The sequence below is a fragment of the Varroa destructor genome, unplaced genomic scaffold (assembly GCF_002443255.2).
Source record: "Varroa destructor unplaced genomic scaffold, Vdes_3.0 BEIS01000003.1, whole genome shotgun sequence".
NCBI lineage: Eukaryota > Metazoa > Arthropoda > Arachnida > Mesostigmata > Varroidae > Varroa > Varroa destructor.
Genome location: NW_019211456.1, coordinates 16919460 through 16942869, shown reverse-complemented (window position 1 = coordinate 16942869; position 23410 = coordinate 16919460). Strand labels below are relative to the sequence as shown.

Here is a 23410-nt window from a genome sequence, read left to right as displayed (position 1 = left end):
GAGTTCATAAAGAAATTGTCTTTAGCTGGAAATCAAAGCTGCGATTTCGGTAGCAGATTCAATCACGCGCTCCAAACTACATTTTGTCATCAAACCGAAAGGATTGTTCGTATTTTCCTCACCTACATCGCGTTTTCGTTCATTTATGCTTCGGTGAGCCCTGTCCTGAAGATCGCCTGTTGCTTCCGAGGAACTATAAGCATAAAAGAGTTTCAAGTGATATAATAACTGAAAAAATCATTAAAAGCTTATTTTTAAACCCATATACTGTAGATAAAATAACGATTACTATTATTGTTATATAAAAATGAACTATTGACTCGTTTGTGCATGCTAAAAACGTCGAGGAAAATATCCGATAGCCTGCTCTGTACGTTGTCGGTGTTTCTTACTTTACCTTTGTGCCTTAACAAAAGTGACGCGCACAGATGTGCGAACCGTCGCCTCTGACCGTCCCCGGGGCCTCCGCCACCTTTACGGCATCCGCGGGTGCTCTGCTATGTTTTTGCTGACGTTTCATATATACATCGGTATATGTGAATTCATATGTGCATCTTCCTAGCTGTTTCGCTTTCTGTAAGTAATCAGCTAGCCTTTTCCCTTTCATACACAACTCATCTTCTTACTTGATCTTGCTTCAACGAGAATGCGAAAAAAATCGAGACCCAATACCTAACCGACCCTTTATTATATCACGCTATATACGTTTGGCGCCTACGCTACTTTGTTCTTCAATATTGACGTTCGACGACGTTCGTTCTCGACAAATTTCATTTATAGCTTCCTTGCTTAAAGTTTGCCGGGAGGTGCTTACGGAGGAGGTTCGATCACCCCAGCAAGCGTGCGCTAAAACCGAATCGTAGATGCAGCCCAACAATTTTCTACTGGACCGATGCACTATTGCTTACTGTAGGCGCAGAAGTGGCGATGGTACTATGGGCGCACGACAGTGCGTTTACCTGCTTCCATGAATACTGAAGCGTGCCAAACAACATCAACAAGGGGCGCCTGTAGATGCTATTTAGTGAGCACTGACTGCCATTCTGGCCTTGGTACTTGGGCATTGTCGGTGGCGCTGTCCTCTTCGAAATGTCTTTACGATGTAACTTTACATTCGTCAAATGATAGTCATTGTTGCTACCTGTGGGCGCGTCTATTTGTGAATGTATTGACTCTTGGTTAGTGTCCGATAAACCATGTAGTACAATGTCAGAGTAAGAAGGAACGTTGATTCAACAAAAAGTACTTGCCCGAATTTTGATACCGAAGGCGTTTCTGTTGTGCTTGTTTGTGAATCAAGCTGTGAAAGAACAATGTATTATTGTATGGTGTTGGCCAATCTTAGAAATCAATGAATGCCATTAAGCTTGCTATGAAAAACTAATATCAATAATAAAACATTCAGTGGTTAAGAACTCATCTCACTATTGCTTCTTGGACGTATCCACGCCGAAGACACTCTATTGTCAAGTAAATCTCCATAAAACATTAAAAGAAGCTTAAAAAGCTAAAAAAATTAGCCTACACATAGTCCTACTCTATACGAAAATACTACATAAAGACGTAAAAATAGTTTATACAAAAATTTAGTTATGTCACAGCTCACAGTAAGTATTCGGCAGCCTCTACGGTAGTGAACATTTTGCGCAACATAGTATGGGATAGTACCTAAATATAGCCGTATTGCTATAAAAAGAATGACTATGTATTGAGTTTAATAGCAAATCGTTAACTGATAACGAACTGGTAAAACAGAATGTAGAAAATGTGCAACAACGTTAGTGGTTCCACCCGTTACCTCATGGCAAATGAGCAGAACAGTTATTGGGTCGTAGGTCTCATACAATCGTCCTACAGGCAGTGACTCTTTCCTACTCTTTCCCAAGTCGACCATCACCACTTGAGAAAGGATGCTTCTGACTTGAGTCGCTCGTACTGATTCAACCATCAGTGTGAAGCAAATTCAGCCCAATGCGCTTGTAGAGGGACACACGATCAAATGCTGGGAATAGTAATACTGAAATCAACAAACCGTTCTTTTTTCGGTATCGAGGTTGTTCGACAGATGATTAGAAGAACTGAATTATTTTAAATCTAGTGCGTTGTGTGCTTTAGAAGCTCTATATGGAATATACGACTGACTATGATTGATTTTTCTCTGACTATCTCTAGGGGAATAATACGTTGCCGGTGTGGGTGCCGCCGAACGGATAATGATGTAACCATGAACTGATTGATGTAACAAAGCTGACTGATCGAAACTGATTGGGGCAACGAGTGTGGGGTGAATCCCAGTGAGAACCATGTTCACCGCTCGGCTCAGCGGCCACAGTATCATGGCCATTTGTGTTGTAATGTTTTCCATGGTGCCCAAATGCTCGATGAGTATTCGTTATATGCAACCGGAAAATTGCACATGGGAACCGCTATCGGATACAGCTGGTGTATCCATGATATGCAAAGTACGCACCCTACAGAATGGAGCCACTGTGACAAATTTCTCGCTAATTACTCCAGGCCAAACGGTACACCTAACTATCTACTGTGAGGATTTGTTATTTTTAAGTGAAATTGGTAGTAACTCACTGGAACATCTGCGGGGCCTTAAGCGGCTACGCATCGAACGTTGCAAGCTCGACAGGCTGCCCCCGAACACATTTAAGGGACTGTCCGGCCTCGAGCAGCTAACTGTGAGGTCGTATAATACGAAATGGGGTCGGTTCTCCCTCAAAGTGCCATCGTCGACGTTAGCGCCTCTAACCAGCGTTGAATCAGTTGATTTTAGTGAAAATAATATCGAAATACTGCCACCGGGGCTGTTTTGCGGACATCGTCAGCTCGAGTTTGTAAACCTGACAAATAATGGATTTTCGGAAGTTGCCAACATTGGTTTTGCTTCTGCTTCATTGTGTACGCCAACCGTTCGTACCGTGGACTTGGCATATAACAAGATCAACGTTTTACCCGAACTCGGTTTTAGCACACTCGGTGTTTTACAAGAGCTGCGTTTAAGCCATAATCAGATTGTCAGGATGGAGCCTTTCGCACTTGCAGGCCTTGTCAAACTTGAACGTCTCGATTTAGCTCATAATATATTACTTGCCTTACCGGCCGCACTGTTTCAGTCTACACCGAAGCTGTCTGAGTTGTATTTGCGTAACAATTCATTAAGTGCACTGCCACCTGGTTTGTTCAGTGGACTGAACAAATTAACTGTCCTTGATCTAGGACACAACCAACTTTCAGCACTCGAATGGCTAGGAGCTCTTGATAACAGAATAACGGAAAGCCATCTTCCAGAGCTTAGTGTAGTCGACTTAAGCTTTAACCGGCTCACGCGGTTATATCCGAACGCGTTTCATAGCCTAATCAGCTTGCAAGTGCTTCAGCTGCAAAACAACCTCATCGAATCTATTGCTGATAACACATTTGCCCCCCTTGACAATCTTCAAACGTTAACACTGAGCAACAATCGGCTTAAAAGCATCGGTCGTCATACAATGGCTGGACTTTCCGTCGTGATGACACTTCAGCTTGACAACAACTGGCTTGAGGCCATTCATGCTGATGCTTTTAAGAATGTTTCAATGCTACAGGAGCTTAATCTCGCTGGGAACATGTTAACGACCGTTCCGCGTGCTGTTGCGTCTCTTCACAAGTTACGCTCCCTCGATTTGTCTGATAACGACATTGGGAATGTAGGCAACGCTTCGTATGAAGGACTGAATCAGCTACATGCACTCAATCTGATGGGCAACAAAATCGGAAATATTACCTTGGGCACATTCGATAATCTTCCCTCGGTACGTGTTCTTAATCTAGCCCGAAATGATATACAATCAATCGAGCACGAAGCCTTTGATGATATGCCAGGACTTCATTATCTACGACTTGATTCGAATCTTATCGAAGACATTAATGGTCTATTCAGTAATCTACAGGATCTCATTATGCTCAACGTGTCAGTGAATCGTATACGCTGGTTTGATTACGCTATCATTCCCATAGGTTTACAGTGGCTTGATATTCACGATAACATGATAGAAGTATTGGGGAACTTTTTTGAACTTGAACAAAACCTCAAACTTCGAACGTTAGACGCCTCCTTTAACAAACTGACGGAGCTCGATTCATCGTCATTGCCAAATGGCATCGAAATCGTTTTTCTAAGAAACAACAACCTCAAACGAATACAGCCATTTACATTTCTGGGCAAGCAAAACTTAACACGAGTCGATTTAACTAATAACCATTTAGAAATACTTGAAATAACGACATTTCGACTTAGCGAAGTGCCATCGCGTCGGCCCCTGCCGGAGTTCGCCATCACAAACAACCCGTACTTGTGTGATTGCCACATGGAATGGTTACAGCATCTGCAGAATCTCGATGAAATGAGTAGCGAGGATTCACGCCATTATCCGCGGATCATTGATCTGTACGACGTCCAATGTAGGCTCAGCTTCACAAAAATGGACGCTTCACAAACCTTGCCAGTACTGAAAGTAAAACCATCCCAGTTCCTCTGCGAATATAAGAGTCATTGTTTTTCGCTTTGTCACTGCTGTGACTTTGATGCATGCGATTGTGAAATGGTCTGTTCTAACAACTGCATCTGCCTTCATGACCAATCGTGGAGCACCAACATTGTCGAGTGCAGCGGGCGTAATCACAGCGACAGCCCTAAGCTGCTTCCAATGGATGTGAGTGAAGTGTACTTGGATGGTAACAATATTCCTTTTCTAACGCCGCATTCGTTCATTGGCCGTAAAAGCATGGAGGTGCTAGTTTTGAACAATTCGAATATCGTTACTATCCAAAATAGCACCTTCTCTGGCCTACCACGGTTACGGGTTCTGCGGCTTGATTATAACAAGATAGCTACATTACATGGACGTGAGTTCGACGGACTTTCAAGCCTTAGGGAGCTATACTTGTCCAATAACAAACTGAAACATCTAAGCAACATCACATTTTTTCACCTTCGGAGCCTGCAAGTTCTTCATCTCAACCAAAATTTACTTGTCGAAATTTCAGTATGGGCCTTTCAACACAATCCAGCGCTGACTGACTTGCGCCTAGCTGGCAACCCGTGGTCCTGTAATTGTTATTTTATGCAAGACCTTGCAAAGTTCATTCAAGAGAGCGGTAATGGCGTGCAAGATATATCGCAAATATCCTGCTTATTCAATGAAACAACGGTTCTTCCTCTATGGGAACTTAACATGACCGAATGCCACAGCCCTTCGCAGGCGACTTCTCTGGTTCGACATTTCCACTTACGACGCATCGATAATATCCTACCAATGATCATCGTATTAGGCGCACTCTTGGTGCTTTTCGGTGCTTTACTGATCGCTGTGGTGATGTACCGACACAAGATGAGCGTCTGGTTCTTCAGTCATTATGGAGTGCGAATTTTTCAACGAGCGCACCACATTCAAGAAGAGAAACTGTTTGACGCATTCGTATCATATAGCAAAAAAGACGAAGCGTTCGTAGCGCAAGTACTTGCTCCGGAGTTAGAGTGTGGAACTCCTGCATACCGCCTCTGTCTGCATTATCGGGACCTATCAATGGTTGGCGGCTATCTGAGTGAAGCGGTTCAGGAAGCTGTCGAATGCTCACGTCGAACGATCGTTATCCTATCAGAAAATTTCCTTAAGAGCGAATGGTGCCGCTATGAGTTCAAATCGGCCCATAGCGAAGTGCTGAATAGTAACCACAAACTTGTCGTCATCTTTGTTGGCCGGGTGTCCTTCCGTGAGCTCGATCCTGATATTCGAAGGTGGATCAAACATAGCACTTTTTTGCATTGGGGCGAGAAGAATTTTTGGGACAAGTTGCGTTACGCGATGCCGGCGGAGGCAAGGCATCGAAAGCCGACCGGGACAATGCGTTCAGATGTAGCCTCCGTCGCCGTACACATTTGACACGGAGAGCGGGCGCTGCAAACGACGTCACGGCACGCGACCCCTCAAAGAACTTTGCTGCCCCTCTTGCACGTGCCTGCATCTTCTTCCCACATCGATCTCAGTAGTGCAGCCAGCGACTCATGGCACAAACCAGCGGTCAGTGCGACTCACCTGGCCCAGAGGTCCTACTACCACCGAGGCACACTTCCTCACTGTGTGCAGACCATGACAACAACAACAACAACTCTGCCCGTAGTTTCGACACTCGCACGAAATGAACCCTTGTTACAACGCGCGCGTCTCTGTGATAACAACGACATCAACCTATACAATGATATTCATGAGACCACGGCAACTGAAGCTGTTTATGAGAGTTTAAAAGATATAGGAGAAACTAGGTAAATCAAATGCAACGGAACGATAGAACAGTCAGCGAAAGAAAACACGTAAGCGGAAGGAAGAGAGAGAGCTCGTACCTGGTGCGTAAGAATCAATGCGGTCAGACATGTGATGTAAGCATGGGACGCAGCGACTCGACCCATCCGACCATAACACCGTTTAAATCAGTGTAGACTTGAAGGACAAGATCTAGAAGGGCGCACGTCGTCTAATGGGTGTGAAGCAAACTGTCAGATAATTTATGTAAAAGTTGAGTAATATTTTTTTTAATCGTTATTCATTGAAGCCAGACGAAAATATAGAAAAATCGATTGTACATATGCACTGTAAATACACCTGTTGCGAGAAAACCTCGTCGAAAGTGAGCACAAATGCTATTCAAGAGTGCAGACCAGACTAAGAAAATAATTTATTAAGGTAAAGGTTGGCAGACCGGGCTGTTGTCATAACCGAAACGACGTCCCACTGCTGTGACTCTTCATTGTGATAACTTAAGCTCTTCACTTAACAGAACATTTTCGTTTTCTATCTGCGAATATGTGTTCAACAAGAAATTTCAGCAGATGCGCCGGAAGACCCTTTCTTGCATCTGAATCGGCTTAAAATAGTTCTTCTGTTTTAAAACAAAGTATTCTGCGACAAAATAAAACAGTCTAAGTCGGCAGACTATTAACACTCTTCAATAAAAAAAACGGCTCATCCATTCCAAGCTTTTATTCCTTTTGATCTCCTTAGCAACACCGTGTTTCCTATCGAATTTACCAGCAAACAAAACAAACCTATATATATATATATATATATATATATACGGAACTCTGAAACGAATATTGCTTTCCGAAAAAAATTACATAAAAATTAAGATATCTTTGCATGTTCAGTGGACATTCTTATTATAAGTGAAACATTTATTTTTACAAAATTTTGGTTATATATAAATGCGTCGGATTTTTTAGGTTGGTTCCATACCCGCATGTAAAAAAATGTGCACATATCTGACAGTACTCAAATTTAACTTCAAACGTTTTACCCAATACGAATAATTGTTTTGTGCCTTTTTTTAAATCCACCAATATCAGAGATGTTCTTTTTAAAAATGTTTCATATTATTATTATATTGCGCTATTTGAATTAATAAAGATACTACTAGCAGAATCTCGATACTTCGTCTCGCGTATAAAAAACACTGCCCAGTTTCCAAGGTGAACTTTTTTCACAAACAGTTATTAAAAACGTCAAAATAATTATGCACACACATACGTAGAGGGGATCACGCACAATAAAACTGCGCCCCTTAATAACAACGATCATAACCATAAACTCATAAGAAATATGGATGTAAATAATGTACGAGTGAGCCGGGCCAGTGATGATACAACTGCGAATGCAGGTAAAAGCTGCGGGCAGCAATTGCGGAGTAAAAGAAAGAAAGATTGAAAAGCCTTTCGATGTGTTCTCATTGACAAAAGAAAAATAAAATAGGAATGCTATGGAAAAAATGATCTGGCAAAAAACTTCCGACAATAACGTGTCATTATTCCTAGGTACCTAATGAGTTGTATAGAATAATATAATTTCAAACACTATTTATTTATGTATGTTGAATTTGGTTTCTATCACTTCTCACACCAATTCATCTAAAGCTATATATAAGAAAAATAAAAAATTCTCTGGTAAACGAGTCCTACACTCGGCAGTGGTAAAGATACATATCCATTCTTGGATTGTACCGCCTTTTTTTTTTTTACCGATTTTTGAGACTCTTGTCTCGAAAATGCAAAATAAAAACTTTAGAGCTTTCGGACGGATCAGTATTTCCATAAGAATACGTTCCACATATCTTTTACTTGACGAACTCGCTAAGAGATGACCAAATAGTGCGTTCTCATGAACTACTTACTATCAATGTGCATAGTAAGCAGGTACATTGTCAGCTGAGGTTTGCTCAACATCTTCCAATTCGAACGATAGTTGAATAAACCCGTTTGTCTTAGATATAACGATTCTCTGTACCTAAAGCATATTTCTTAAAATGCTAACATTATTATATCCCTATTCGATTCTATTCAAGACCCACCTAATCAACATGGCAAATAAAATTTACCAGCAAATGTCTTTAGTGAAGTAAGTCATCGCACTACGTTTAGTCAGACTATTTGATACAGAACTGATCTGAAAGCCATCTCTGGACAAGTTTCTGATCTCGATAAATTAGAACACACATTTTGCCAAGCACGAGCTTTACATTAAATATGTACATCAGGACGTCACCAGCTAGCGTTGGGTCTCGAGGGCATAAAGAGGAGAGGTCAAGCAAAGTTAGCGCAATATTTCAAATGTTTAAGCTGTCCCATAATCTTCGCATTATCATATCTGTCAACCGGTATCATACTAGTATAATAGTGCCCATGTTGCTCGAGGACATCAGAAAAAATCAGATACGGGCTCGGAACATCGGCCGAGCTTTTGTACTGATCATCATCGTTTCGTTTGTTTTTTATTCATGGAAATTGCGACGAATCAATGTGCGTCTTCCTACTGTATGAGAATACAGGTGCATTCAGTCGAATATGCGTATGCACAGGCAGGATATATATATATATATACGTTATGGGTATACCCAACCAGTGAGGGATGAGCGTGCACATGCATTTCATACTAGTTACAAAGATGAAAAAGAGGTGGATGGCCAAGAGAAGAATATCGCTGCAGTTCGATGATCTGTGGCCGGCTATTGTTTACCATAGCCGACCATCGAACCCGTAAACCTCTGCATAGAACGCTGTCCATCCGTCTGTTTGTCTAATAGAGGGGACTGCATATCAACAGAAAATGACAATGATCATACCGCTGAGTCGAGAAAAAAACTTGTATGATACGGCTACGTAGTTTGTCTAACACTATCCCAATGGCGGTGCAAGTACCGGTTGACTCGCATTAGTCATGTATGCTACGGGTATGGAAGAGCACATATTACCGTTTACGATGTTGTCGCGATAAGTACGGTTTAAATACTATTCATGAATATATTATGGATCAAACCTCACCTAATCTAAGCTCCCTCTTGCACTTATTTTGCCACTGTGCCTCAGCCCTCCAGTAATCTTTCAATACAGGCCTATTAGTTGTTGCTGTTTGTATAGACTTAGGAACAGATATTCAAAAACGCAGATGAGTCAGTGGCCAGTTACTGATATAATTCAACTTAACGAACGCAATGGATAGAAAGTGGGGAAGGAGGAGAGTGTAGCGATTTACACGGTGACTGTTTCGTCCCGTAAGCGTCCCCACCTTCTACCCACACTAGATAGTAGCGTCTGTTGTTAGTGAAAAATTCGCCCGTTGATTCATTTGAGCAATTGCGATAACGAACAGAGCATCTACGTTCGTCTCTGTCTACGCCACATGTGATCCAACACACAGATTCTAAAATATTAATGGAGTGTAAACGACGTAAGTGTCACATCCAGAACTCTTTGCACTCATCGACATTTCGCATTCTCCTTCAGTAGCAACGTAACGATGGATTTCTTTCAAACGATGCAGAGCGACACGGACGTCTGCTTAGCAGTAACTAGGAACAAAGAAATGCACAAGAGGTATGTTTAAAGCATATGTTGGAAACGCAGATTTGCCAGACAGCTCACGCAGTCAACTATAGGTAGCCAGACCTAGGCTCCCTAGTCATTCCGCCTTGACCCCTATTACTAAAGGCACCGCATGGGATCTAGGCATACCTACGAAATAAGCCTTCATTAAGTTGTGACTGTGAAGGCCTACCAATAAAAGTATGTTAAAATTAAGAACAGTGGGAGGTTGAACTACAAGTTTGACAGTAGCAAGCTTTCCTCGCTTGGTTTTTCTAAAACCTGTAAGTCATATAGGGCTACCTGTCCTACACGTCCTAAAGTTTTTCGCCTTGGGAAGCGTAAGTCAGCCATATCAGCGTGGCAAAAAATTGGACAATTGTTGTTTATTCGGCAACGACATACCTTTCTGTGCCAACAAACAGCACTCGACGCAGTCTCGAAAAGGTTTGCCCTGTTGGATTGTTTGCGGTAACTCAGTTTGCTTCTTATATGAAACGAAAGCGTTAACGTAACTATATTCGTTCACTTGATAGGAATGTCTCAACAGTTTTCGGTTTCATTCTTATCTGATATATGGGGTCATAGTGTAGCTTTTTGCATTTCCAGTAAAGACCACTGCTATAGTATACAGTAATATATTGATTATATAATTTGACTTGGAAGAATTAATTGTTTCAATGGTAACTCTAAAGTTTAGATGTAGGAGAAGGGCCTTTCCTAAAACAGTAAGAAACGTATGTAACTGAGCAGATACGTTGCAGTCATTATTATTAAAAATGGCTATACAATTATATCGACCGGTAGGCCTCCCAAACAGAAAGATGTACACGTTATATAGCACATTACAATACAAGTTAATACTCTATTATTGCTTAGAGCCACCGATTACATCAGTCCATTAGTCGATGAAATGGTTTGCGGAGCTAGTCACGTCTTTGTGGGATTTAATATGATCTGCTAGTGGTAGTTAGGATGCAAACAGGCACACACTTTACATCATTCTGTCATTGTATTGCTCTATCTATCCAATTCTCGTTTAACTCGCGCCTCGTTAAAAGGCTGATCGTTTCTATTGTATAATACTATCACAAATATGCTCTTTATCATATCTATTGCACAACAACACGAAGCCCTGTCGAAACGCAATCTTCAGCTTTACCACATGTTTTGACCACCGATTACGATTTTATATACTCTACTGGGCTGTTACAAGCGAATCTAACGGACTTAGAAATTGAATAGCATTTACGACGTGCCGTTAGCAGACGAAATTTGGCAGGTAAATACTGCTTCGAATTTCCAGAGAACTGTAAACGAAAATCGGGTGAGCTTCCTTTAGAAGACACGCGTGTAGAACAAAACATCGTTGTCTTGAAAATCAATGTTTAGTGGACAGGTGTTTGTCCTTTGAAGGCCATAACGTTTTCGAAATCAACCAAAGATCAGGGGAAACATCGGCGAGGCAAGGAAACCTTAAGCGAAAGAACAGTAAGTGGTGCAAGCCTTTAGGAACGAAGATTGATTTGTTTAATATTAGCGAGGACTTGATCATATGTTAAGACTCGAATGACACGAATGCATCGCCGCAGTTGCGAAGACGTTTTACTAGAACAGAGCTTGGGCTCTAAGAGCCCTGTGGGCCAAGAATCTTTTTTTTTTTACGTGTAACGTGTTGCACAATTCTAACCCAAAATGCCGAAACTGAGTTAAAAATGGGTTCCCTGTAAACTGACTTCAAATTTACTTCAAAATGCGCGTGATGTATTTCACGTACAATCCAAAGAGCTTTAATTAACAAAAAACCTTTTCGGAGCATACGGCCGTGATAGCTTAGTTGGTAACGTATTTGCCTGCTAATTTTAAGGACACACTATGACCTAGGTTCGGCATAGACAGGCTTCGTTTCGTGCTGGAAGCCAGCTGCCTTATGGAATCCCAAACAGCGACATTGGACCTAGAAGCCGAAACCTAGAAAAAAAAACGCATGGTTCAATCACTTCCTTCAGCCGGAGAGTTCCCAAATAAGAAAACGGCGTCGTCCTGAAGAGAGCTCAAGAGACTCACGGACTGTTGGCTCAGTAAGCAAGACCTTGCAGTCCGTTTACTTGATGACAACAGCAAACTTCATCGCCATATCTTGAGCAAAGTAATATTTAGCGTTGGCTTTAAGCCGATTGTTGTGCGAATCTAAATCCCTGTGATTATTTCTTGTGAAAAATTTCATGCCCTAAAAAAGGCAAACGTACTCAAGCATATCATACTATCGGTTTACTTCACGACAGACAGATCGAGAAATAACATATGGAAACGCGAAAGGCCGTTTAAGAATTTCCAGAGAACTGGGACAAGTAAGTCAAAATAAGAGATCATTCTTCCTCAAAAGTTGTTCAATTTCAAGTTCCGCCAGATTTGCTCATATCAACCAAATATAACACGAAATATAACATGGAAAACATGTTCTATTGAGGGGCCTTTTTAAGTACTAGAGCTAACACAACTCTTAAAAATAGAAAACAATAATCATAATTTGTAATCGGCACCATTACTCGGTTACCTTCAGATTAAGCTAGCAAGCAGCCTTTTATGGGGCTGGAAAAAATAAGACGAACAAGGAGAAAACGGGAAAATTCGTTTAACTTGCTTCTTAAAAGTCTAAGTTCACACTGTCATATATCTATCTATGTCAGTTTTTCCCATCATTCTTCCCGTATTTCCTCGTTTAAATATCTTCTGCCACCATGAAACAAACTTTGGCGCAGACCCGTGAAAACCTGTAAGATATGATTACTGTTATTGGTCTGTGGTTGTTGGGTCTGATAGTAGCGCTCTTGTGGCCTTAACACGATTGCTCTTGGCGATGATCATCAGACCAGAACGTATGGTCTGGCAAATACGAGCAGGTAAACACGGCCAAAGGAAAGACACTAAGAACGCATTTTCACTGTCCCAATCAGCGGAAAAGGCGCAAAATCAGCTTAATAGATCGAGAAAAAGGAGAGTATCCGTATAATTCTATGTCTGTTTTTGCGCTTTTCACGATGTAGGGGCGATCAAAACCATAAGTGAGCTGTTGTAGTAGTCTGGTTCATCTCTACAACGGAAATTAGCCAATCAGCTGACGACTGTAAGGGTCTTGTACAAATTGTGGATAGCTATAGGTACGTAGTAATGTTTAAATATAAAGAGCCTCCTACTTAGAATTATTATATGTTCTTTTTATGCAAAACTCCTATTTATGGTTTAACGTACGTGCAGTATTCAGTTGACAAAACCGATTGAAAATTGAATCCTTTCCATCACTGAAATAAAAAGTATATACGCTATTAGGGAAGTATGGGACAAAAACAATTGATACTTGTCTCCACAGAGAAACAATCTAACATCTTAACTCTAGTTGACTAGTAAATATACTCAGTTTTGTTGCTTCTAACTTGGAGCTTTTAAGATCTTCGTTTCTAAGAATTTTACTTTATTGAACTATTAAATAGCTGACAAAATTACTGATATTAGATTACATACATAATTAGTACAACATTGTATCCCTAAAAACGCTATGAACTCGAAATATTTATTGCAAGCACCATTGCATTGTAACATATTGGAGAAATACAAGTTTCTCAAAGAAAGTTATTATGAAGTGTTTTTTTACTTGGCTATGTTCCGCTAAAAGATGGTTGAATTTATTTCAATAATTTAATTATGTTTAGAGCTTGATTACATTTAGTGCAAAGGTTGGTTATAAAAGTTCGAATGCAACCTGTATACGAAAATTTATCGACTTTTGTAGACCCTCCCGGTCTCATGTTAGCAATAGCATTAATGGAGCAAGCGTTCACGTGTTCAGAAGACTGAAAAGGACAACTTGCGATACCGAAAAACGTGACATCTTGTCTTCCTGACATATTATAGCCTATTCTCATAGATGGCTAGACACCCGCTGTTCAATAAAATTCCAATAGTTTTACTTTGGGCTCTCGAACTCCTTTACTTGTGTGACACCTGGAAAGGCTGGCGTCGAATGAGCGTATCGCCTATGAAACAATTTTGGTACGGACTCTAAAAGTCAAGAGTCTGTCTCGCGTGTGTCGCCGGGAGCTGCGTGAAGATACGCTTTAAGGCTTAATGTTTTCTTAGAAATACATTAAACGAGCTCACATGGATTCCACTTGTCCAAAATTAGGAACTGCTATAATAATCACCATTCAGAGCAAAGGAAGCCTGATGCATTAAAACAATCGAAGGAATGCCTTATGACTTCAACACTGTTATAAAAGAAACTATAATTAAAATGACTTTTGCTTCTGTCCCTATCAAGTATTTTCAAAGGTACAAAAGCCCTCCCGAAGTGCGCATTCTTGCTCACACTAGTGAGTTGACCTGAGGTAGACGAAGCTGACAGAAAAAACGAGAGGCTTTTCTCTAAATCCTTCCACGATCCATTTATCGATTTTGTTTACCGGTCTATAGTTTTACAATTCGATTGGTAGATAAGCAGGTACGCTAGAACACTTACAATGTGTGATATGAAGCCCACAGGTTGAAAGCGATGGATAAAGCCTCTAGAAATTTATATGAACACACTCGGAACGCTCTTCTGTACTTCTGTAGCCCGCAAAATTGCTGCTTTCAGCATATTTGTAGAACGTATTAACTAGCACAGCATACCGGTAAGGAGTATCAGTAAGTATGTTCCATAGGTTTCTTTGACTAATTTAGCTGCGAGCAGAAAGAACAGAACCAACAAACACAAATTTTTATTAATCTAATATCTAATCTTCCATGCAGACATTAACTTTTTTTTTCAAATAATTTTTTCAAAATTATATGGACGCAGAAGTACACAAAGAATAAAAAAGATGCTACTGTCTCTTATAAATACTAACTCATTCGCGCAAGCGTAGTCTTTCCGTTGATATTTTAAATAAAGTAAAAGCTATTTTTTTTGTCTAGAAAATGTTACAATACAAGAAAACGAACGTTGTGACATTTTAGCTTGAGTAAAATTATCAGAAAAATGGTACCATCGTTCGACTCTAATGAAACCGTCACGCTTACTCTGCATGTTATTGGTATCAGTGGCACATTGATAAATAAAGCCAACTCTTACAGAGGACCTTGTTTACATTTGGCTGTATTTGCCTACATTTCCTTATAGTTTACATCAGTACCTGTGTCATATTCGAGGATGAGTACTCTTCAGTTATATGGTATTAGTAGTATTGTTTTTATAGCCTCTTAATCCGACTCAAATACTATAATCAATCAGTTGATAAAAAAATCTACAAAGATTCGAAAGCAGTGTCCAGAAAGCTTTGCTTATGCGGCACATATATAAAGGCAGTGTTGTCTGGAGACAAACCTGTTACGAACGCCACATGCTAACGACGGACTTAAAGGGCTCTAATGCAGTTGCGAAATCGACGCCCAGTAATAGAAAAATCACCATTATTTCGACCATTATCAACATATCGTCTTTACAACCAAATCTAGCTGGCAATTTGTCGCGTGTCACTAAGCGGATGTTCCTAGTCGCTGTGCAAGACGGTAAAATAAATTCGTAGTTGATTTGCCCCTACCCCCTCTTTTGCCTTTTCTTTTCCTGTATCTGCCTCCCTCAGTGGCAGCTAGCAAAGAGCGCCGCCAAATCAGCAACGAAACAACCAGCCATCCAGGAACCCTCACAGCCACTGAGGACGTCACCTCAGCCAGTCCTTCCCAAGCGTTTCTGGTGCAATCGCTGCAGTTGTACTGGTTCCCGCGATCCTTGCCGCCATCATTGCCGCCGTAACGACGCAGTGGGCTGGTTGTGCCGCAGTAAGCAGAAATAGCGAGCCTGTATCAATCAGCCTGGGACCACTGACCCTCTGCTTCGCCTCAGACGACGCCTTCCTGCCCCTGTTCCGTCCCCTCACGTTTTCCTCCATCGTTGCCCTCCCTTCTTCTCACGAAGCAACTAAAATAAATCGCCCAGCCATCTTAATCCTCGTCTAACGGGGCATCACCCTCTAGTAGCACGAATCGGTGGCAACCGACCATATTCAGGGCGGCTTCAAGGGAACTGACACACTGCCGCTTCCTATTCCCGCTTACTACTACTGCTAGTGATGCTGGTACGGTCTCGACCAGCATCGCACCGTATGCTGCAGTCGGATTTTAGCAGACATCAGACACCGTTATATGAACCCGGCCCGTCCGACAAGGGAGCAGGGTAGGATAGCAAAGGGAACAGAAGGCAACCAGCATCCTATAGCCATAGAAACCGCTGCACAGCTGCTCTTTCCGCCTACGCCAGCAGCAGCAGCAGCAGCAGCAGCAGCAGCACCACCACCACCACCACCACCACCGCCACCACCACCACCACCACCAACCATAGCTCGTACCTCCCTATTTCTTCGTCTTCTGTTCTCTCGATAGAAGAACGCATAGAGCAAAGCATCAGGATGCTTCCACCCGTCCTCCTTTCCATAGACTAGCCCAGTAGTTTCCATGCGACCAAACGGCCCGTTTTTCTCCTTCACTAGTAAGAGCTTGTAAACAAGCTCACGCACACTACAACTATACACAGACAGCACGTAATCAGTCCCTATGATGATCGCAGCTTGCTTGTAGCTTACCGGCGGTAGCGGATAATGATGCCGAAGGCGCACGGATATTGACGCATGGCGTAGACATATTTTTCCCTTAGCTTCAATTCTCGTACCATCCTGTTGGTCGATATATATATGTCCCGCATGGGCGTTCTTCTCAGGGAAACCCAGATATACAGACAGGCAGACATATACAAAAGCGGGCACAACCACAAACGTACGTGTTATCTGTATACTTATACACATTCTTACACTATGCCTCTATGTATAATAATCTCATATATGCATTCTGCTCCTGCTTGCAATGATTACGAGGATGATAATGATAATCATCTCTGTGTGACCATCAGCTCCTTCATCCGTTTTTCATCAACCTTCGGGGTCGATGGCATGCTGCCGATCTCTATCTAGGTAGATCAGCTCTACACTGGTGCATGTTAGGGATCGGGCGCTCGGCCGCTGGTTCTAACACAGAAGCTTCTCGTAGTTACTTAAATAGTATCAGCATTGAATGGGTAGGCAACACTAGGCCGTGAGTCTACAGCGTGGTGTAGCACGTGAATCAGCCTGATGCCGAAGTAAGACTCGATGCGTGACCTCCTACAGTTATAGATGGGCAATTGGGTGTGTTTCGACGCCATACTGAGGAAAACTGCCATGGAACAAAAGGCGCTATACGTTCAGGCTGTACGGTTCCAACTATTGGTTTGGCCATTGCCGTATTGATAATGTGATCTGCTAACTATTGCTTTCAGTAAGAACAGGGTTAAAGGAAAAAACGGAGAGGAAGAGGAAAAAGCGAGAGAGAGTCATCAGATCATAATCCGACGAAATCGTTTGCCGGAGAAAATCGTAAGTTATGAATCCCATCATAACCTATAATAGTTTTTCATAATGTGGATGAACTGGCACAAAATTTGCCCGCAGTTAGAATGTATGTAGAGTGGTGTGCAATAAAGTACCATGATTTTGTATATGGTCTACAAGAGAGAGAGAGAGATACAGTTAAATTTAACGTGTGCAATATTATTAAGCGTACAATACAATAGTTGTATTTAGAGCGTAAAACACATGACGCTTTCTAGTTCTCCATAAAAATACTATGTACATAAACTATTCAAGAGCTAGGAAACGTAACGAGATCAAGTAAGTTTTTCCACCTGTAAAATGTACTAACTAACTCTATAAACCCGCTTTTGAAAGATGCACCCCTACATAGTGTGCCAGGCCTTATGACTGCCTTATTGCGGTCCTAAAGTTCTCGAAGAACGACAGTATCAATCTAGTCGGAAAGTTAAATAGTATTATTCATATTTTTAAGTGCAGCCTTTAAGATACGACGATTCTTTCTTCGAAAAGTAAGAAGCTGATCGATAAATCTGATCCATCAAAGTCTAGAGATGCAACGAGTAAACCTCAGCAAAGTGAGTCTCTCTCGCATGCCACAATTCTTCTCTCTCCGATATTATCACATAGATATTTGTTATTATTAATGTATAATGATAATATATAAAAAATTGTACTAAAGATGAAGTCCGGTACGCAGTATAGTTATGCACACACGATACTAATCGGGAGATGAGCTGTAGTTATTTAATCTTATCCATAGGATACTTTTTTTTTTTTTTTTAACAGAAAGCCACCAAACTGCGAGTCGCATAACTTTTCAGATCGCATCTATGGGATGGATATCGGGAAGATACGAAGTGATATGCAGAATGTCTGTGCCCTTGGATAAGTCGATGCATTCTGCCTAGTGAGAACGATCCGTGAAAAAAGCGAGATTTGGTGATCTCTGCGCGCAAAGTTGCTACGGGTCACGTCCGTCTTCCCGCCATCGACATCGTTAGCGCCCTTCGAGCAGCAGCGAAACATCACGTTCGTTTCGTATAGGCGCAGATTTGAGGGTTCGAAGAGTCTTTGAGGTCGCTCCCAGCCAGTGGACGGTCAGCTGCGCTTACCGACTTCGACAGGAAAAAAGCAATGTCCAGTGTAAACCTACAACAACGCACTAATGACGCTGACGGCCTCTGTGAGAGAGAACACGAGAAAGGCTGTCTTGTGTTTATGTCTGCGGACCATTAGAGTTGGTTAGAACCTAGCGTTCGCGAAAAACAATGCAGACCCTAAGAGATGGGCTCTTAGTTCTCGTAATGATAACGTACACGATTACTTGATCCTATCTAACGTTTGCTAGATGTCGGAAGACTACATAAGTGTATACGTAACATATCAGCAGAATTAGAAAACGAAGATACATCATAACGTAAAAGACTACCTTGCGCGATACACGATCACTGATATGAGATATACGGCGGCATATCCATTATCACTTCAGTCGTAAATATGCTAAGAGTAGAATAGTGTGTTGAAGATGACATAACTCGGTTAAAAGCTCGTAACTATCGAACTTAACGCTGGCACTATGCCATACGTATTCCATTTTTAAAAAGACAGAAGTTTCAGTAGGCCTGAATCTGAAAAAGGGATACATTATTCAAAAATTATCAGATTTTATTTTATTAAGTAGAACGCGATATTACGTGACTCCTTATGAAAAATTTGACGATCTTTGGAAACATGCAATTTCCGTTTTTTTTTCGCTTTATCACAAGCCTTATTATTACTCGAGCATTTATCACGTTTATGGCTACCTTTGGGTCGAGCCAAACGTATACGCGTACCCTATGTGAACGCCGTTTAAATTTCAGGCTCGTTCAGGCGCAGTCGAATGTTCGCTTAAAAAGGTTCTGTTGTAGAGAGTACTGATCTCTTTACGCGTGTTTTCAAGGAAACAGACCCTTTTTTTCTGCCATCTGATGTAGAAAGGTCTCCTGAGAATGTTTTTGAAAGAACGTCGCGGAACAGTCTGTCTACTTGCGGGGACAAAAGCACGTCGTCTTGACAAAAGGGTTTAGTTTAGTAGACGACCCGTGCAAATTCAGTGATCTCTTGGGAGGTTCGGATCTTTGCTCGAAAGCTCGTACCAACTAGAATACCTTTCCAGCTTGATATAAAGACTACCGTCACATAATGCACCATTTGACCTATCATTGTCAAATATCTGATACACCTGCTGCTATATGCTTAATATTGCTCTCTTTTTTTGTACATACAAAAGCTAAGGACAGTAAAAGGTTAAAATATGTTTGGTCTACAAATAACTATGGGCGAAATATTACCACAATTTTCGCGATAGGTGTGTCACAAACTCAGAGGAAGAATTCGCTCGGACGAGAGGTGCTAAAACTATAAACTATAAAAGCATCATCCATGTGAAACACCCATCTGAGAAAATCGCTTGAGATAACCCGCTCACCCAGTAAATACATGCCCAATAACAGTATACTGTTTTTACTCTTTTAAAAACAAAAAAACTAGACAAAGAAACGTTGACACCTACGTAAGGCAAGATGTTGCGATCTTAGCCAAAGGATCAGTTTTTGAACACAAAATAGCATGATGGAAGCATGCTTTTACAACATATACTGCTCACAACTCCTTTATGGCCTCTTGCTAATTTATAACTGTTGGCGATAATTGAATACAAAGTTTTTTTTTTTTTCGACGCAGGAAAACGATTCTATAAGATAGAAAAACCTGCAAACACAAATGGAATCATGCGAGGATACATTGTGAAGATCCATCAATCTTGAAGCCGTGATGATATAAATGGTAATCCAAGGCAGCGGGTTACAATTGACTATTTTGCATAAAACGATGTTGATATTGAAAATGAGTAGCATATATATTGAAAGTTTTTATTCGTCAGTCAATTTACTTGTCGGATAGAACTTCTGTATAAATAGCGATAGGTCAAAAGATAATATTATACAAACATTTTAGCTATGTGATAGCGGCATTTTGAAGCATTGCTGATTCTATCACACATGTTCTATAGTAAACGTTGCTAGTACTGCTAGGGGCAAGCTCAAATTAACGATATGCAACGTGCACACTTCACGTCTTTCTTTGGCATTTACGTGTAGTTGTTAGCTGAAATGTTTTTAATGTTTGCGTTACCTTTTACTTGAGGTACTACTATGAGGAAGTATCCGTCCAATGCCTAAATATACATATATTATTGTACTTTCTTTGTATTGTAGTTTTCGAACGCGATTTTTTTCGTGGCTTATTCTAATTTACCGCTACGAAGTACCGAATAATGAGCTAGTGAAACTTGACGAAAAGAAATAAACGAAAAAAATAAACGATACGGCGCGTTAGGAAAAAAGGTTTAATAACTGGCCATTGTTACTATTCTACAACGTCGTTTCGAATCGACATGTAGCAAGCTCAATGTAGTAAACTATCTTGTGATAACAGCTTGTGAGAAAGTCTACGTTCTAGATGTGTCTTGGCTAAGACAGAAAGTGAGTGCAGGGTCGTAAGCATTTTCACGAGTGATTGAAAATCAATAAGTAAACGTTATCCGATTTGTCGTCACAGTTTAGCAACCAGACAATCGTAGCAACTACTGGATAAGTCTAGTTCTTACAGTAAAGGCAATGTGGACGTTTATGTTGCTGTTCGAAAATTACGTAAAATGTCGCCGGATACATGAAATCGTAAAGCATATAGTTCCAGCGAAACAAAATAATATCGGCACACACTTTATTATCATGTATATTGTTATTAATAATTAACACACCATGTGCCATGTAACAGTTGTAGTTAAATAAACATACGAACATTATTACCCTGGAAGCAGGACTGGGAATTTTGATCGTTTGCTTACAACAGGAAGGAACTTAGAACAAAAATGCACTTAGACTTATTAGTACGATAGAAAAGTTTAAACATATGCATTGTTTTCATAATTAAATTCATTTAATGATCAAAACAAAAAAAGAATTAAATTTTTACGCGGATGATTTCTGGTATTTATTCGGCAATGCCTATCCTACAATTTATCTAACCTAAACTCCTGATGCGCTGTTTAGGTGTAAAATCAATTTATCAGTATAGCAAATCATCGAATTACTTCAAGTAACAGCGTTTTTTACGGGTAAAGTTGTATCCAGTGTTTAGCATCGTCTATCATCATGTAATAATAGATTATACCTAGCAAGGATGTCTTAAATTTCCAGAAATTCAATCACGATGAAATACCGTCATACCAGTTCGCACTTATTTAAGACCGCGGCCAAAGATTTCGTCTTGAGTTTTTCTTCCTGCCCGAAAGCGCCGAGTGCGACTTTTATAGCAGATATCTGCTAATCCACAGAATTTTTTCTCACTCACTGTATAGGAGCAAAAGATGTAAAATTTCTACAGCTCACTTACCATTATCAAGACTGGCGTATTAAAAACATATGCCTTGATTCTTCGATCGGTTCCGCTCGTACGAAACGTATAAAAGAGGTAAATAAAATCAATTAGCTTAAAGTAATATCAATTAATTTCTTATAGCTAACACAGTGTAGCTATACGGAACAAAGCGCAAGCGGTAACCCTGTAGACGGCGAACATACACAGCAACATAATTTGAAAGAATTCTCAGTCATATTTTTCTCCCGTCCTTATTGTTGTTACTATTGCATAATGTATTTGTTATTAGCCTTTTTTTCGGTTGGCGAAAATGCTATCCGTCGGGAATTGTCGGCAGTAGCGGGGTAACCAAACTTCAAACGATGATACGAACCCAGCACGACATTCTAATGCGTATCAGATACTCTCCGTAGCTGATCATCACGGTGATTTCGGCGTATCCTACAGGGTAGCGGCGAACGGTATGAACAACTCAGCCAATCGTTGAAAACAAGAGACGAAGTGAGAGACACTGTGTGGTGGTCTTCTGGTACTAAGTCAAGAGCCTTCAGACGCTAGAATTGGAAAAAGCAACTTTGCCACTCTACACGATGCATCTTGCTCGATTCTAGGTTTTTCGCGACGGTAGTTTTTCGGCTTCCACTAACGTTCTGCCGGTCTCATATGTTTCAGCAACAACGAACGCAGTTACCGCAATTTCCTTTTGCTCTTTCGCCGATACAAATACACGTAGATATATATATATATATGTACATTTTTCTCACGAAATTATTTTCTGTCTCTCAGCCTTCCGAAATGCACAACATGGACCATCATAACGTCTCGTCTATCCCAGCTCAAGGATCCCCCAACGAGACGTCCAGCGACCGAGACTTTACAGCATTTTCATTATCTAATTCATATTTAAAGATATAGAGGGTGTTACTTATGACGTGAAAATCAAAAATACTGTATTTGACAAAAGGTATATCTATTTAGCAACGTTTGAACGTCACGTTATGTTCCAGGGACATTAATTCTGACGCATAGTTGAATATATGTCGGGACAAAATAGAAATTAAGTGTAAAATTCAATTTTAAGAATCTAAGATAACACTACATCGATGCATTATATTTCTATGTTAGTTGTATATCATTTACTTATTTAAGTAAAAACTAAAATAGCTCTCCTTTCAAGCCTTCGCTAGTAGCACACTGATTCGCGTTTTTCGTGTAACGCCTCTCGCGTCTCAGACAACCAAATAATCGCTTTCCAAAATCCTCATCAGTGATCTAATGGTCGGCTTAGATCATCGAAGTGATCCTGTCGACCATGGCGAAACGTCCGCCCAATTATTATTACTTTTGTATGATTTCCGATCAAATGCGGCTCACCGTCTCTGTGTGTGTGTGTATGTATGTGTCTATGCTTATACATGGATACCCATTCATAGGTATTCTCTAAATTGTTGTGCCTTTTTAATATCGCATTGTCTATGCGATTATCATAATAGCAGACGACAAACAAATGTCCAGCCAAATTGATATAGCTTGTTGTACGAGCGAAAAACAAAAGCAAATACGGAAGAAGACCAAGTAGGATATTTAGCGTTCCCTCGACTTTCCTCTCTTCTGCCACTTTTTTTTTTATCCAAGCGTAGTCACTTTTAAT

The 23410-nt window shown here is 40.7% G+C and overlaps 1 pseudogene; it reads left to right on the top strand.

The window, feature by feature from the left end:
• The first annotated feature begins 1962 nt into the window (after positions 1 to 1962).
• On the top strand, positions 1963 to 7838 carry LOC111247274 (toll-like receptor Tollo pseudogene; annotated as a pseudogene).
• The last annotated feature ends 15572 nt before the right edge of the window (positions 7839 to 23410 follow it).